Source organism: Microcaecilia unicolor, chromosome 3 (genome assembly GCF_901765095.1).
Source record: "Microcaecilia unicolor chromosome 3, aMicUni1.1, whole genome shotgun sequence".
Classification (NCBI taxonomy): domain Eukaryota; kingdom Metazoa; phylum Chordata; class Amphibia; order Gymnophiona; family Siphonopidae; genus Microcaecilia; species Microcaecilia unicolor.
In genome coordinates, this window is record NC_044033.1 from 243,964,010 (window position 1) to 243,978,918 (window position 14,909).

The 14,909-nt window shown below is 43.5% G+C and overlaps 1 protein-coding gene and 1 long non-coding RNA gene across 2 annotated transcripts in view; both read right to left on the reverse strand.

Moving 5' to 3' along the window:
• LOC115464537 (zinc finger protein 845-like) overlaps positions 1-14,909 on the reverse strand; it is a 924,208-nt gene that overhangs the window by 409,621 nt on the left and 499,678 nt on the right. The window lies entirely within an intron of this gene.
• LOC115466435 overlaps positions 1-14,909 on the reverse strand; it is a 478,102-nt gene that overhangs the window by 131,840 nt on the left and 331,353 nt on the right. The window lies entirely within an intron of this gene.

Genomic DNA, 14,909 nt, shown 5'->3' on the forward strand with positions numbered 1-14,909 from the left:
AGAGGTTTTCATTTTTTTTTTATTATATACTCTTTATCAGTAAATTATTTTATAAAATATGCAAGTATGGGCGAATTTCAGCCACATACGTTTGAACTTGCCGCCTATCACATGTACAGGTTGTAAATGTACAGCAGATGCTTTCCACAAACAAATAATAAACTATTCTGAATAAAACAAATTAATTCACATTAAAAAAAAAAATAAAAAAACAAGTGTTGCGTATTGCTGTCCAATTCGCCGATTCGTTTTTGGCGAATTGATTTAAAAAAACAAAAAAAAATTGGATCGTTTGATTCCCTTCATGTACCTTTTCAAACCATCGTTCTCCGCCGGCAGAAAGCACGCACAGCCAACGGCACTGCAGCGCTCGCAACGACCACAAAGTCTTCTCACGTCAGTCAGTGACGTGACTTCCTCTTTCCACAGAGGCGGGAAAACACCAAAGAGAACAGAAGGGTGTGGTGCTCGCGGGAGCAGTGTACGCATTGGTTGCTCCTGTTCACTGCTTTTTAAAAGGTACAGTTAGTTTATTGCCAGGTAATATTATCTCCCAGGTCCTTGACTCAGAATTATCATTAAACAAGCAACAAAGCCTGTTTCGTGAAAAATGGGCCCTAGGAAGGCTGTTGTCTAAGCGATTTCTCCTCTCTCCCCTGCCCTGCCCTGCCCTCCCCTCCATGTCCAGATTCTCCCCTCCCATCCCACCCCATCCCATCCAGCGATTCTCCTCTGCCCTGCCGTCCCATCTGTGTTCCGCGATTCTCCCCTCCCATCCATGTCCAGCGATTCTTCTCTGCCCTGTCATCCCATCCATGTCCAGCGATTCTCCCCTCCCCTCCCATCCATGTCCAGCAATTCTTCTCTGCCCTGCCATCCCATCCATGTTCAGCGATTCTCCCCTCCTCCTCCCCCTCCCTCCCTCCCCTCCCTCCCTCCCATCCATGTCCAGTGATTCTCCCCTCCTCTCCCCTGCCGTTCTCCTTCCTGCCGCCCTGCCTTTAAGCCATTCATGTTACCTGAGGTCGCAGTGGCGGCAGGCTCGGCTCGCGTCGCCTCCAGCCATCCCTTGCATTCCCTCTCCATGTCCCACCCTCCTCTGACGTCATTTTGACTTTCTGCCAGGGCAGGACACTGAGAGGGAAGGGAATGCTGGAGGCGGGCTGACGTCAGCTCATTTGCATGCTGTTACGAACGCAGCCATCCAGGGAAGCAGAGGGACCAATTATTATATAGATAATTGCAACAGTAGTAATAGGAAAGGAGAATGTGGGAGCTGTCATGCAGCCTCAATACACAGATAACGTTGCAAGTTTGTTTTATTTCAACTAGCTGGACATTATAGTTTGAAAGTGTGCCCAGGATTTGAAATATACGTTTTATTATTAGTTATGTCATTTGTTTCTAGATTCTTTGCAGGTCATGATTTCTTTGTTGCCAATACCAAGCCTGCAAAGAATTCAGCAAACTAGAATAATGTTTAGCTTATGCTGCTTTAAATATTGAAGTGGGTTTATGGATTAGCTACCTAATGTTTTGGTTCTCTTCTATTATTGTGGTAGATTTTCCTTCTCCCTATCCCCTAACTATGCATACACTTTTTGGGGCTTTGATTTGAACAACTTTTGATAGATTTTTTCCATGTTATTTCTGCAAAATTCTCTGGTGACCTGTTTACTAGGCAAACTAAATATGTTTTTATCAACTTTTTGACAGTTCAGTGCATTTTGTTAAGTGAAAGTAAAACGAGCCATGACACACAATTCTGGAACGCGCTGCCACTCAACCTAAAAACGATCTATGAACTAACTCACTTCCGCAAACTACTGAAGACCCATCTCTTTAACAAGGCATACCAAAAAGATCAACAAATGTGAACTCCTACACATATGTCCAGAATTGTCTTGCATTATTTGCTTGTTACACTACTGCCATGTTTTGTCATTATCATGCTGCCCAAAATCCTTCTGTAATACTAAATGTCTATTTTCTTATGTAATTCCACCATTCATGATGTATTGTAAGCCACATTGAGCCTGCAAAGAGGTGGGAAAATGTGGGATACAAATGTAATAAATAAATAAATGCACAGCATTACAGTATCAGGTGTTGTGTCAGGCACACACTGCCTATTCATTGTTGATAATATCCTGAAACTGGTAGAAACTCTAAGACGCAGCACCTGTATTTTGGCGAAAACAAGGTGAACTCATTTGTTGCAAATAAGCACCTATAAGGTGAAAATGAAATTTGTCAATAAAACTGTTGACATCACATAAATATAGCACACCTGATCTACTCATTTCCACAGTAGCCTTAAAGAACTGAATGGAGTCAAATCAAATCAAAAAATCAATTCATATCAGCAAATGAAATCGAAACTTTTGTACTGAATCGGACAGCACTAGTTATAAGTACAGTGAAAGTTAAACCTCACAGAAATTCACCAGGCAAAAGGTAACAATCCATCAGAAGCATGTAATATTTTGGCTGTACCTTCTGCATTAGAGCATGTGAGCTATTTACCATCAACTGGACACTTAGAGGTGTATTTTCAAAGCATTTAGACTTACAAAATTCTATAGCAACCTGTAGGAGCAAAATAAGCACTACATACATTATATATTGCACTGTATGTTCCTATATAACAAAGATATATGGGATTATAATGCATGGCACTATCCAGCATTAACAAAACCTGGCTTTCAAATGCAGACTCTGACTTATTTCATCTTTCACTGCTAAAACCAGTTGCTTAATGAGCCTCGGCTTTCCATACAGACAAAAGAATGCTGTCAAGGGTGCCAATGTACCAGAATAACAATGTTGTTATCAGCGCCACCAACATCATGGCCAGACCAGTCAAGAACTCTTGGAATTTCCCTTGCATCCGGAGAAGCACAGTGGCTGCTAAAACTGCATATTGTATATGAAACCCTGGCTTCTTATTAAAGTGGCCCGCACTTACGCTTCGCACATAGAAAACCTGTTATATTACTCTCTTTGTGTCTGTGACTTCCTAAAATAGACTTACAAGTGTGCCTCAGATAGGAGCTTTTCCACGATCTTACTTACTGAATGTTTCCAACCCATACGGGGGAGGTTGTAAAGGACAGTGCTGCTGTGAATTGCAAAGATTTCAGAGTAACAATTCCCCCAATCATGATGTCCCCATCGCTGTGGTATCCTGGTGCCAACTGCACGTATGTTACTGGTGTACACCAGCTCTCAACAATCTGCCATTGATTGCTGCAAAGTATCAATAACATCAGAACCGAAGGAGCTCCCATTTTCAAACTATGAATCCGCTTCTCCTATGAAACACCTGCTCTTCCTCCTCTGTGGTTGGATCTTTGGTGTGATGGAGAAGGTTGAAAACTTCTTTGTGATCCCACCCAATTTTATACATATAGGAAAAATGAGCAGGGAAAAATGATCTTACAACTGAGCATTTTCATACTGCATCCTGGTAGATCGCTGCATGGGCACAAAGGAGACTGAGAAGAGAGAAAAAAAATTCATTCTGATGTTAAGAAGAACCTCTATATTATTTGCTGGGATCTAGCAGCTGTTGATTATTCCATCATCTTTATAGAGTCCTGCTCCTGAAAGGTTCATCCTCCAGGGATACTTTATCCTGATCTATGCATAGCATTAAATATAAGTTGTTTTCTTTAACTGTATTTCAAGGAAGTTCTGGGTCAATTAACAGAGAAACAATTATTAATTTGATAGGAATGCTTGCTGAAAATAATACTAATCAATAATACTGTGCATTTGGTCTGTGGTCATTAATACTTTTTCTGTATATTATTTCTCTTCTAGTGCTTAATCCTCTTTTATGTATCACAAGCATAAACGCCCATTTCGGAAAAAAATGAAACGGGCCCTAGGAAGGCTGTCGTCTAAATGTTTTCTCATCTCTCCCCCTTGTCCTCCCCTCCATGTCCAGCGATTCTCCCCTCCTCTCCATGTCCAGCGATTCTCCCCTCCCTCCCATGTCCAGCGATTCTCCCCTCCCCTCCTCTGCCTTTCCATCCCATCTACAGTGGGGGAAATAAGTATTTGATCCCTTGCTGATTTTGTAAGTTTGCCCACTGACAAAGACATGAGCAGCCCATAATTGAAGGGTAGGTTATTGGTAACAGTGAGAGATAGCACATCACAAATTAAATCTGGAAAATCACATTGTGGAAAGTATATGAATTTATTTGCATTCTGCAGAGGGAAATAAGTATTTGATCCCCCACCAACCAGTAAGAGATCTGGCCCCTACAGACCAGGTAGATGCTCCAAATCAACTCGTTACCTGCATGACAGACAGCTGTCGGCAATGGTCACCTGTATGAAAGACACCTGTCCACAGACTCAGTGAATCAGTCAGACTCTAACCTCTACAAAATGGCCAAGAGCAAGGAGCTGTCTAAGGATGTCAGGGACAAGATCATACACCTGCACAAGGCTGGAATGGGCTACAAAACCATCAGTAAGACGCTGGGCGAGAAGGAGACAACTGTTGGTGCCATAGTAAGAAAATGGAAGAAGTACAAAATGACTGTCAATCGACAAAGATCTGGGGCTCCACGCAAAATCTCACCTCGTGGGGTATCCTTGATCATGAGGAAGGTTAGAAATCAGCCTACAACTACAAGGGGGGAACTTGTCAATGATCTCAAGGCAGCTGGGACCACTGTCACCACGAAAACCATTGGTAACACATTACGACATAACGGATTGCAATCCTGCAGTGCCCGCAAGGTCCCCCTGCTCCGGAAGGCACATGTGACGGCCCGTCTGAAGTTTGCCAGTGAACACCTGGATGATGCCGAGAGTGATTGGGAGAAGGTGCTGTGGTCAGATGAGACAAAAATTGAGCTCTTTGGCATGAACTCAACTCGCCGTGTTTGGAGGAAGAGAAATGCTGCCTATGACCCAAAGAACACCATCCCCACTGTCAAGCATGGAGGTGGAAATGTTATGTTTTGGGGGTGTTTCTCTGCTAAGGGCACAGGACTACTTCACCGCATCAATGGGAGAATGGATGGGGCCATGTACCGTACAATTCTGAGTGACAACCTCCTTCCCTCCGCCAGGGCCTTAAAAATGGGTCGTGGCTGGGTCTTCCAGCACGACAATGACCCAAAACATACAGCCAAGGCAACAAAGGAGTGGCTCAGGAAGAAGCACATTAGGGTCATGGAGTGGCCTAGCCAGTCACCAGACCTTAATCCCATTGAAAACTTATGGAGGGAGCTGAAGCTGCGAGTTGCCAAGCGACAGCCCAGAACTCTTAATGATTTAGAGATGATCTGCAAAGAGGAGTGGACCAAAATTCCTCCTGACATGTGTGCAAACCTCATCATCAACTACAGAAGACGTCTGACCGCTGTGCTTGCCAACAAGGGTTTTGCCACCAAGTATTAGGTCTTGTTTGCCAGAGGGATTAAATACTTATTTCCCTCTGCAGAATGCAAATAAATTCATATACTTTCCACAATGTGATTTTCCGGATTTAATTTGTGATGTGCTATCTCTCACTGTTACCAATAACCTACCCTTCAATTATGGGCTGCTCATGTCTTTGTCAGTGGGCAAACTTACAAAATCAGCAAGGGATCAAATACTTATTTCCCCCACTGTATGTCCAGCAATCCTCCCCTCCATACCTGAGGTCGCAGCGGCTGCAGGCTTGGCTTGGCTCACGTCGTCTCCAGCCTTCATCTTTCTGCGAGGGCAGGACACTGAGAGGGAAGGGAACGCTGGAGGCGAGCTGATGTAAGCTCATTAGCATACAGTTACAAACCCAGCCAGCCATCCAGGGATGCAGATTGACCAATTATAGAAAGAGATTTCCCAATTTCTGTACATGATCCTACTTAACATATTGCATCTCGCTTAAAATAAAATTTACACCATGCTTTATGATCCTAGAGAGGGTCTCATGTTGGTTCCTCGTGGTCAATTAACTCTCTGAGATGGAACCCAGTAATGTAATGTCTCCCTTTTCCATAGATGAGGCAGGACATTGATGTACTATTTACATGCTTTATTTACAGAACTAGGTGGATGCTTCACCATAGGTTTTTAGTTAGGAGATGTAATGGCCCACTTACAAGTAGGGTTTATCATACATCCTCTTTTAAGAGGACATGTCCTCCTTTGGGACTTCTTCAGATATGTCCTCCAGGTGTTTTTTTCTTTAATTTTTAGGAATATATCCTCTTTCTCTTTTATGTGTCTATGACCAACATAACTGGCCACATAATGAGAGAGACCATCTCTGGCCTTTTAGTCAGTCTGGACATACGGGGGCGCTAAAGAGATCGAAAGGCATTGCTGATCACTTCTCTGTTTCCTTGCTGGTTGAATCTGTCAAAAGAATTCTATTTGTGCAGCACAATTTTAAGCATATGTCATGCAAGACTTTCACACGCATCTCAGAAGCCAGCCAGAGTTGTTGAGGGATAGCCACTCTTCTGATGTCAAACTCAAATCCGGAAGATTTTGAAAAATAGATTATTCTCTACTGCTCTACTGTTAAGTCAGTCACTGTTTGATGTGTGTTCATTAACTAAAAGCCATTCACACATTTGCTACAGTTAAATATCTCTTTAGCAAAGGAAGCAACCATTTTTATTTTTTGCACCCTCTTTTTTTGTCTCTGTAAATATGGTAACGCTACTTACAGGCTCCCTGCTAGGCTTAAGCCAGACTGTCTTTCAAAATCAGTAAATTTACAGCTCTTATATTTCTGACCTTAGTCTGTCTACTTTAAATTGCTCAAATGTCAGCTCCCAAAATACTGGCTTCTGCTTAATTACCCTAATTTCCATCAGGCTTGTACCTCGCTGCAAGGTCTTGTGTAGAAAATGACACGGGATGGTTAACCGTGGGGACAGGGACAGAACTCATGGGGATGGGATGGGGATAGAGCTTGTGAGGATGGGGCAGGAACGGGGACAGAACCCACAGTGACAGGGTGGGGACGGGGACAGAGCCCACAGGGACAAACCTTCCATGTCACCCATTTCCTACTATAACTGGGAGACCTACTAGCTTCGGGTGTCAGCCTAAGGAACATGTTGTAACCCTGATGATCATTTCCTCAGCCTCCTAAGCCTTATGATATTTTTTGCACCCCTCACTGCATAGCAGAATTCTCCATCTTGAGCTCAACAGCAAGCAGTTCACCTCTGTCCCTCTCTACCATTTGGAAAATATATCATTTTACTAGATGCCCAATAATTCAGAATCCATCTGTCCAGTCACTGAATATCTACTTTTTCAGTTTGGTAATTGGTAACTCCTTCTGTTGACTAGAAGACAGAGGGGCATAATCGAACGCGAACGCCCATCTCCATGGGCATCTATGTCCAAAAACAGGTATGTGAAGAGGCGGGACAGACCGTATTATCGAAAAAGATGGGCGTCCATCTTTCGGGTTGAAAATACGGTTTGGACGGACCAAATGCCATGGATTTGGTCCCTTCTGAGATGGGCGTTTTTGTTTTTTTTTTGCGATAATGGAAACTAAAAATGCCCAGCTCAGAAACGTCCCAATCCAAGCAATTTGGTCGTGGGAGGGACAAATGTACAACACTACCATAGCTCTTAGGGGTGAAGGGGGCAACTACATGTGGGTACAGTAGGTTTTAGAGGCCTCCCTTTTACCACCACAAGTGTTACGGGTGAGGGAGGGATGGGCCTGGGTCTGCCTGCCTGAAGTGCACTGCAGTACCCACTAAAAGTGCTCCAGGGACAGGACTTGTTGCTGCTGTATAACCTTGGCACAGCAGTTCACACCTGAAGACTAATCTCGCTGAAAACGTCCTTTATTTGAATAAGCACCTTTACTCACAGTTAACTGCAGATCAGAGATTGTGCCCCACTGGCAAAGAGTATCGCTGGTACTGAGATTAGCAGTAGGTCAGAGCTGGCAGAATGCTGTACAATGCCCTCTTTCAGCAACATTCAAGGTAAGAACTAAGTGCCGTAACGTGGCTAACACATGAAAGGGATCTAATAGTGTCTTACAGAAATGGCCACTACCTCATGGACTACCGGAAACAAAACAGGGCACACTCTGACCCAGTAAGCAGAGGGAAAAGCACCATGGGAGTAGAGCCTACCAACTACCAACATCGTGAGCATTTAACACAAGCTAGTGGAATCACGGAGCCCAATACCCTACACCCAAGACAATGCATTGCTGATGTGACTCTGCAGTGCCTTTAACAGAAAAGGTGTCACACTCATCCAAGAGCCACATCAGAACCAGGGAAAGGCTGTCAGAGGATAGAACACGTTCTGCTGTCATGGAGATGGGTACGGCATTTGAGGCTGGCATACAGGCTGGGAAAAAAAGTTTGTAAAGTGGGGTTTTTTTGGTGGAAGGGGGTTAGTGACCACTGGGGGAGTCAGGGGAGGTCATCCCCAATTCCCTCCGTTGGTCATCTGGTCAGTTGGGACACTTTTTTGGACTTGGACCTGAAAAAAAAGGGTCCAAATAAAGCGGATCAAATTCCGTCAAAAACGCCCTTCTTGTTTCGATTATCAGCTAAAGACGCCCCTCTCTCCTCGGTCGATAACCACTCCCCAGTCCCGCCTTCGCCATGCCTCCGACACGCCCCCATGATCTTTGTTCGTCTCCGTGACGGACTGCAGTTGAGGATGCCAAAAATCGGGTTTCGATTATACTGATTTGGGCGCCCACGGGAAACGGACGCCCATTTCCCGATTTGGGTCAAAATATGGGCATCTTTCTCTTTCGAAAAAAAGCTGGAAGGTAAAGTACAGAAGGTGAGGAAGAACAGACAGTCCTCTATAGGTAAATATGGCTTTGATCCTGTCTCCTCTCCTTCCCCTCCCCAGCAACACTCTTCCTTCTGCCAGAAGCTGACTTAGCAGGGCAAAAATCTGCCTTGGGAATCATTGAATTTGAAATTTGAAAAGACACCTCCTAAACAGTTGCCCCCCAATATTCAGCCAGTTGTGGGCAGCACTTTGCCCGCTGCTAGCGTACAACCTGGATACTCAATGCCAGGACACTTCTGTCGACTAGCATTGAATATTTTGGCTTAGCAGGTAAAGTTAGGCCTGCTTTTCATGCAGCCTTAGTAAGTTCGAACATTGGGGCTTAACTGGTCATGCCCCCGGAACACCCCCAACATTGCCAGCTTTATTTTCAGCACTAGCCAGGCATTTTCAGTGCCGATAACCAGTTAAATGCCACTGAAAATGATCAGTTATCCACCGAGATGCAAGTTAACCAGTTGGAGGCCGTTCTTGGCTGGTTAATTCACGCTGAATATCGAGCTCTTGGGACCCTAAACGTGTGCCTAGTTTGCTGTAATCCTGACTGTCTCCAGACACCTCTAAAATTACTCAACAAAAGAAGAAGACATTTCTTTTATTTAAAACTATTAAAAAAGGCCCGTTTCTCAAAAAAATGAAACGGGCACTAGCAAAGTTATCTTGTAATGGTGATTATGTTTTTAAGGCTCTCGTCGAAGCGATTTCTTCTCTCTCCCCTGCCCTCCCCTCCATGTCCAGCAATTCTTCCCTCTCCTCCCATCCCCTCTGTATCCCGCAATTCTGACCTCCCTTCCATTTCCAGCGATCCTCCTCTGCCCTGCCGCCCCCTCTGTGTCCCGCAATTCTGGCCTCCCCTCCATGTCCAGCGATTCTCCTCTGCACTGCCCTCCCCTCGGTGTCCCGTGATTCTGGCCTCCCCTCCATGTCCAGCGATTCTTATCTGCCCTGCCCTGCCCTCCCCTCCATGTCCCGCGATTCTCTCCTCTCCTCTTCTCCCATCCCATCCATGTTGATTCTCCTCTGCCCTGCCCTCTCCTCCCCTCGATGTCCTTCAATTCTGTCCTCCCCTCCATGCCCAGCAATTCTCCTCTGCACTGCCCTCCCCTCGGTGTACCGTGATTCTGGCCTCCCGTCCATGTCCAGCGATTGTCCTCCACCCTGCCCTCCCATCCGTGTCCCACGATTCTCTCCTCTCCTCCCATCCCATCCATGTTGAGTCTCCTCTGCCCTGCCCTCTCCTCCCCTCCATGTCCTTTGATTCTGTCCTTCCCTCCACGTCCAGCGTTCTGTTGCCTTCACTTGTCTTGCTTACGTTCGTAACATCCTGACTTCAGCTCGCCTCCAGCGTTCCCTTCCCTCTCACTATTTCGCCCTCTGACGTCATTTCATCTTTACGTGAGGGTGGGACAATGAGAGGGAATGGAAGGCTGGAGGCTTGCTGACGTCAGAATGTTACGAACCCAGCCCGCCAGCCATGGAACGTTGACGTTACAAATTATATTAGAGAAGAATGCTGCAGGGAAGGGGTATTTTTCTGAGGTTTCCTTGTAGGTGCTTGATGAAGTACCAGAGGTTTCAGGGCACTAAATAAATTTTTGAACCCTCTTGACCACTTTTCTTAGTAGTAAAGTTACGGATTTACAAGCACCAGCTTTAAATCCCTCTGCTCATTATCTACAGATTATCACTTCTTACTTCATTTTATAACAATTGCTTTTATTCACCATTCACCTTATAAAATTTTCTTTTGATTTGTGCCTTGACTGTCTTTCATCAGGATGGACTTGTAACATTAGCAAACTTGTGCATCTTTTTGTCTCATATATTTGTATTACCGTCCAACTGGCCAAGATGAACAGACAGCTGTAGAAATGTTATTGGAAATTAGGAAGTCTAACAAACTGGGGAACACAATAATAATGGGTAATTTCAATTACCAATAGTACTTATACTTAATTTTCTACTCTAGACAACCCTGTATTGCAGGTGCCAGTGCACATGTATGTATGAAAAAATACGTGGAGAAAAAAAGACTTCAGAGCCCTCAGGAATAATTCTCTTTACAATGATGTGTTTCAAACCAAGAGAACTCCTTACTTCAATCATTAGTCTTCACAAAAAAAACTCCACTCTTCTAATTCACAAAATACTAGTGCATGCACTTCAAACAATACAAAAGGCCTCTACCTTTTGTATTGTTTGAAGTGCATGCACTAGTATTTTGTGAATTAGAAGAGTGGAGTTTTTTTTGTGAAGACTAATGATTGAAGTAAGGAGTTCTCTTGGTTTGAAACACATCATTGTAAAGAGAATTATTCCTGAGGGCTCTGAAGTCTTTTTTTCTCCACGTATTTTTTCATACATACAGTGGTGGAAATAAGTATTTGATCCCTTGCTGATTTTGTAAGTTTGCCCACTGACAAAGACATGAGCAGCCCATAATTGAAGGGTAGGTTATTGGTAACAGTGAGAGATAGCACATCACAAATTAAATCCGGAAAATCACATTGTGGAAAGTATATGAATTTATTTGCATTCTGCAGAGGGAAATAAGTATTTGATCCCCCACCAACCAGTAAGAGATCTGGCCCCTACAGACCAGGTAGATGCTCCAAATCAACTCGTTACCTGCATGACAGACAGCTGTCGGCAATGGTCACCTGTATGAAAGACACCTGTCCACAGACTCAGTGAATCAGTCAGACTCTAACCTCTACAAAATGGCCAAGAGCAAGGAGCTGTCTAAGGATGTCAGGGACAAGATCATACACCTGCACAAGGCTGGAATGGGCTACAAAACCATCAGTAAGACGCTGGGCGAGAAGGAGACAACTGTTGGTGCCATAGTAAGAAAATGGAAGAAGTACAAAATGACTGTCAATCGACAAAGATCTGGGGCTCCACGCAAAATCTCACCTCGTGGGGTATCCTTGATCATGAGGAAGGTTAGAAATCAGCCTACAACTACAAGGGGGGAACTTGTCAATGATCTCAAGGCAGCTGGGACCACTGTCACCACGAAAACCATTGGTAACACATTACGACATAACGGATTGCAATCCTGCAGTGCCCGCAAGGTCCCCCTGCTTCGGAAGGCACATGTGACGGCCCGTCTGAAGTTTGCCAGTGAACACCTGGATGATGCCGAGAGTGATTGGGAGAAGGTGCTGTGGTCAGATGAGACAAAAATTGAGCTCTTTGGCATGAACTCAACTCGCCGTGTTTGGAGGAAGAGAAATGCTGCCTATGACCCAAAGAACACCGTCCCCACTGTCAAGCATGGAGGTGGAAATGTTATGTTTTGGGGGTGTTTCTCTGCTAAGGGCACAGGACTACTTCACCGCATCAATGGGAGAATGGATGGGGCCATGTACCGTACAATTCTGAGTGACAACCTCCTTCCCTCCGCCAGGGCCTTAAAAATGGGTCGTGGCTGGGTCTTCCAGCACGACAATGACCCAAAACATACAGCCAAGGCAACAAAGGAGTGGCTCAGGAAGAAGCACATTAGGGTCATGGAGTGGCCTAGCCAGTCACCAGACCTTAATCCCATTGAAAACTTATGGAGGGAGCTGAAGCTGCGAGTTGCCAAGCGACAGCCCAGAACTCTTAATGATTTAGAGATGATCTGCAAAGAGGAGTGGACCAAAATTCCTCCTGACATGTGTGCAAACCTCATCATCAACTACAGAAGACGTCTGACCGCTGTGCTTGCCAACAAGGGTTTTGCCACCAAGTATTAGGTCTTGTTTGCCAGAGGGATTAAATACTTATTTCCCTCTGCAGAATGCAAATAAATTCATATACTTTCCACAATGTGATTTTCCGGATTTAATTTGTGATGTGCTATCTCTCACTGTTACCAATAACCTACCCTTCAATTATGGGCTGCTCATGTCTTTGTCAGTGGGCAAACTTACAAAATCAGCAAGGGATCAAATACTTATTTCCACCACTGTACATGTGCACTGGCACCTGCAATACAGGGTTGTCTAGAGTAGAAAATTAAGTATAAGTACTATTAGTGATATAGTTTCTACTTTCCTTTATTTTTTGAGTAATTTCAATTACCCCCATATTGATTGGGTAAATGTAACATTAGGGCATGCTACAGAGGTAAACTTCCTTGATGGAGCAGTTGGTACAGGAGCCGACAAGACCTAGTGCTTAGTGGAGTATATGATTTGGTGCAGGAGGTAATGGTGCTAGGGCTGCTTGATAACAGTAATCATAATATGATCAGATTTGATATAATTTGTGGAGTAAGTACACACAGGAAATACAATACGTTAACATTTAACTTTCAAAAAGAAGACTAAGATAAAATGAGAAGAATGGTGAAAAAAAAACTTAGAGGACCAGCTGCAAAGGTCAAAAATTTACATCAGGCGTGGATGCTCTTCAAAAATACCATACTCAAAGCCCAGGCCAAATATATTCCATGTATTAAGAAAGGAGGAAGAAAAACCAAATAACAGCCAGCATGATTAAAAAGTGAGGTGAACAAAGCTTTTAGAAATCCTTCAGAATATGGAAGAAGGATCTGACTGAAAATAATAGGATACAGCATAAGGAATTGCAAGTCAAATGCATAGCGCTGATAAGGAAAGCAAAGAGAAACTTTGAAAAGAAGATTGCACTGGAGATAAAATATATAGTAAAAACTTTTTTTAGGTATATTAAAAGCAAGAAGCCAGCAAAAGAATCAGTTGAACCGCTAGATGACAGAGGAGTAAAAGAGGCACTCAGGTAAGACAAGGCTATAGCGGAGAGATTAAATGAATTTTTTGCTTTGGTCTTCACCGAAGAAGATGTAGGAGAGATACCAGTGCCAGAAATGGTATTCAATGGTGACGAGTCAAAGAACCTAAATCAAATCTCTGTAAACCTGGAAGATGTAATGGGGCAATTTGACAAAGACTAGTAAATCACCTGGACTGGATGGTAAACATCCCTGAGTATTGATAGAATTGAAAAATGAACTTGCAGAACTATTGTTAGTAATATGTAATTTATCTTTGACATCAAGCATGGTACTGGAAGATTGGAGGGTGGCCATTGTAACGCAGATTTTTTAAATGGGTTCCAGAGGTGATCCAGGAATTTGCAGACCGGTAAGCCTGACATCGGTGCCGAGCAAAATGGTAGAGACTATCATAAAGAACAAAATTACTGGGCATATTTAAAAGCATGGATTAATGAGAAAAAAACAACATGGATTTAGTGAAGGGAAATCTTGCCTCACTAATCTATTACATTTTTTTGAAGGGGTGAACAAAGATGTGGATAAAGGTGAGCCAGTCAATACTGTGTATCTGGATTTTCAAAAGGTATTTAACAAAGTACCTCATGAAAGACTCCAGAGGAAATTATAAAGTCATGGGATATGAGGTAGTGTTTCATTGTGGACTAAAAACTGTTTAAAAGATAGAAAACAGAGTACGGTTAAATGGTCAGTATTTTTAATGGAGAAGGGTAGATAGTGGGGTTCCGCAGATGACATTTAATGTGAGAAAGTGCAAAGTGATGCATGCAAGAAAGAGGAGCTCGAACTATAGCTATGTGATGCAAGGTTCCACATTAGGAGTCATCGACCAAGAAAAGGATCTAGGTGTCATTATTGACGATAAGCTGAAACCTTCTGCTCAGTGTGCAGTGGCGGCAAGCAAATAGAATGTTAGGTATTATTAGGAAACTAATGGAAAACAAAAATGAGGATGTTATAATACCTTTGTATCATTCCATGGTGCGATCAGACCTCAAATAATATGTGCAATTCTGGTCAACACATCTCAAAATTGTGGAATTAGAAAAGGTACAGAGAAGGATGACAAAAAGGATAAAGGGAATGGGACAACTTCCCTATGAAGAAAGGCTAAATTGGCTAGGGCTGTTTAGCTTGGAGAAAAGATGGCTGAGGGGAGAAATGATAGAGGTATATAAAATGAGTGGAGTGGAATGGGTAGATGTAAATTGCTTGTTTATTCTTTCCAAAAATACTAGCACTAGGAGGCACGCAATGAAGCTACAAAGTAGTAAATTTAAAACAAATTGGAGAAAATATTTCTTCTCTCAACATTTAATTAAACTCTGGA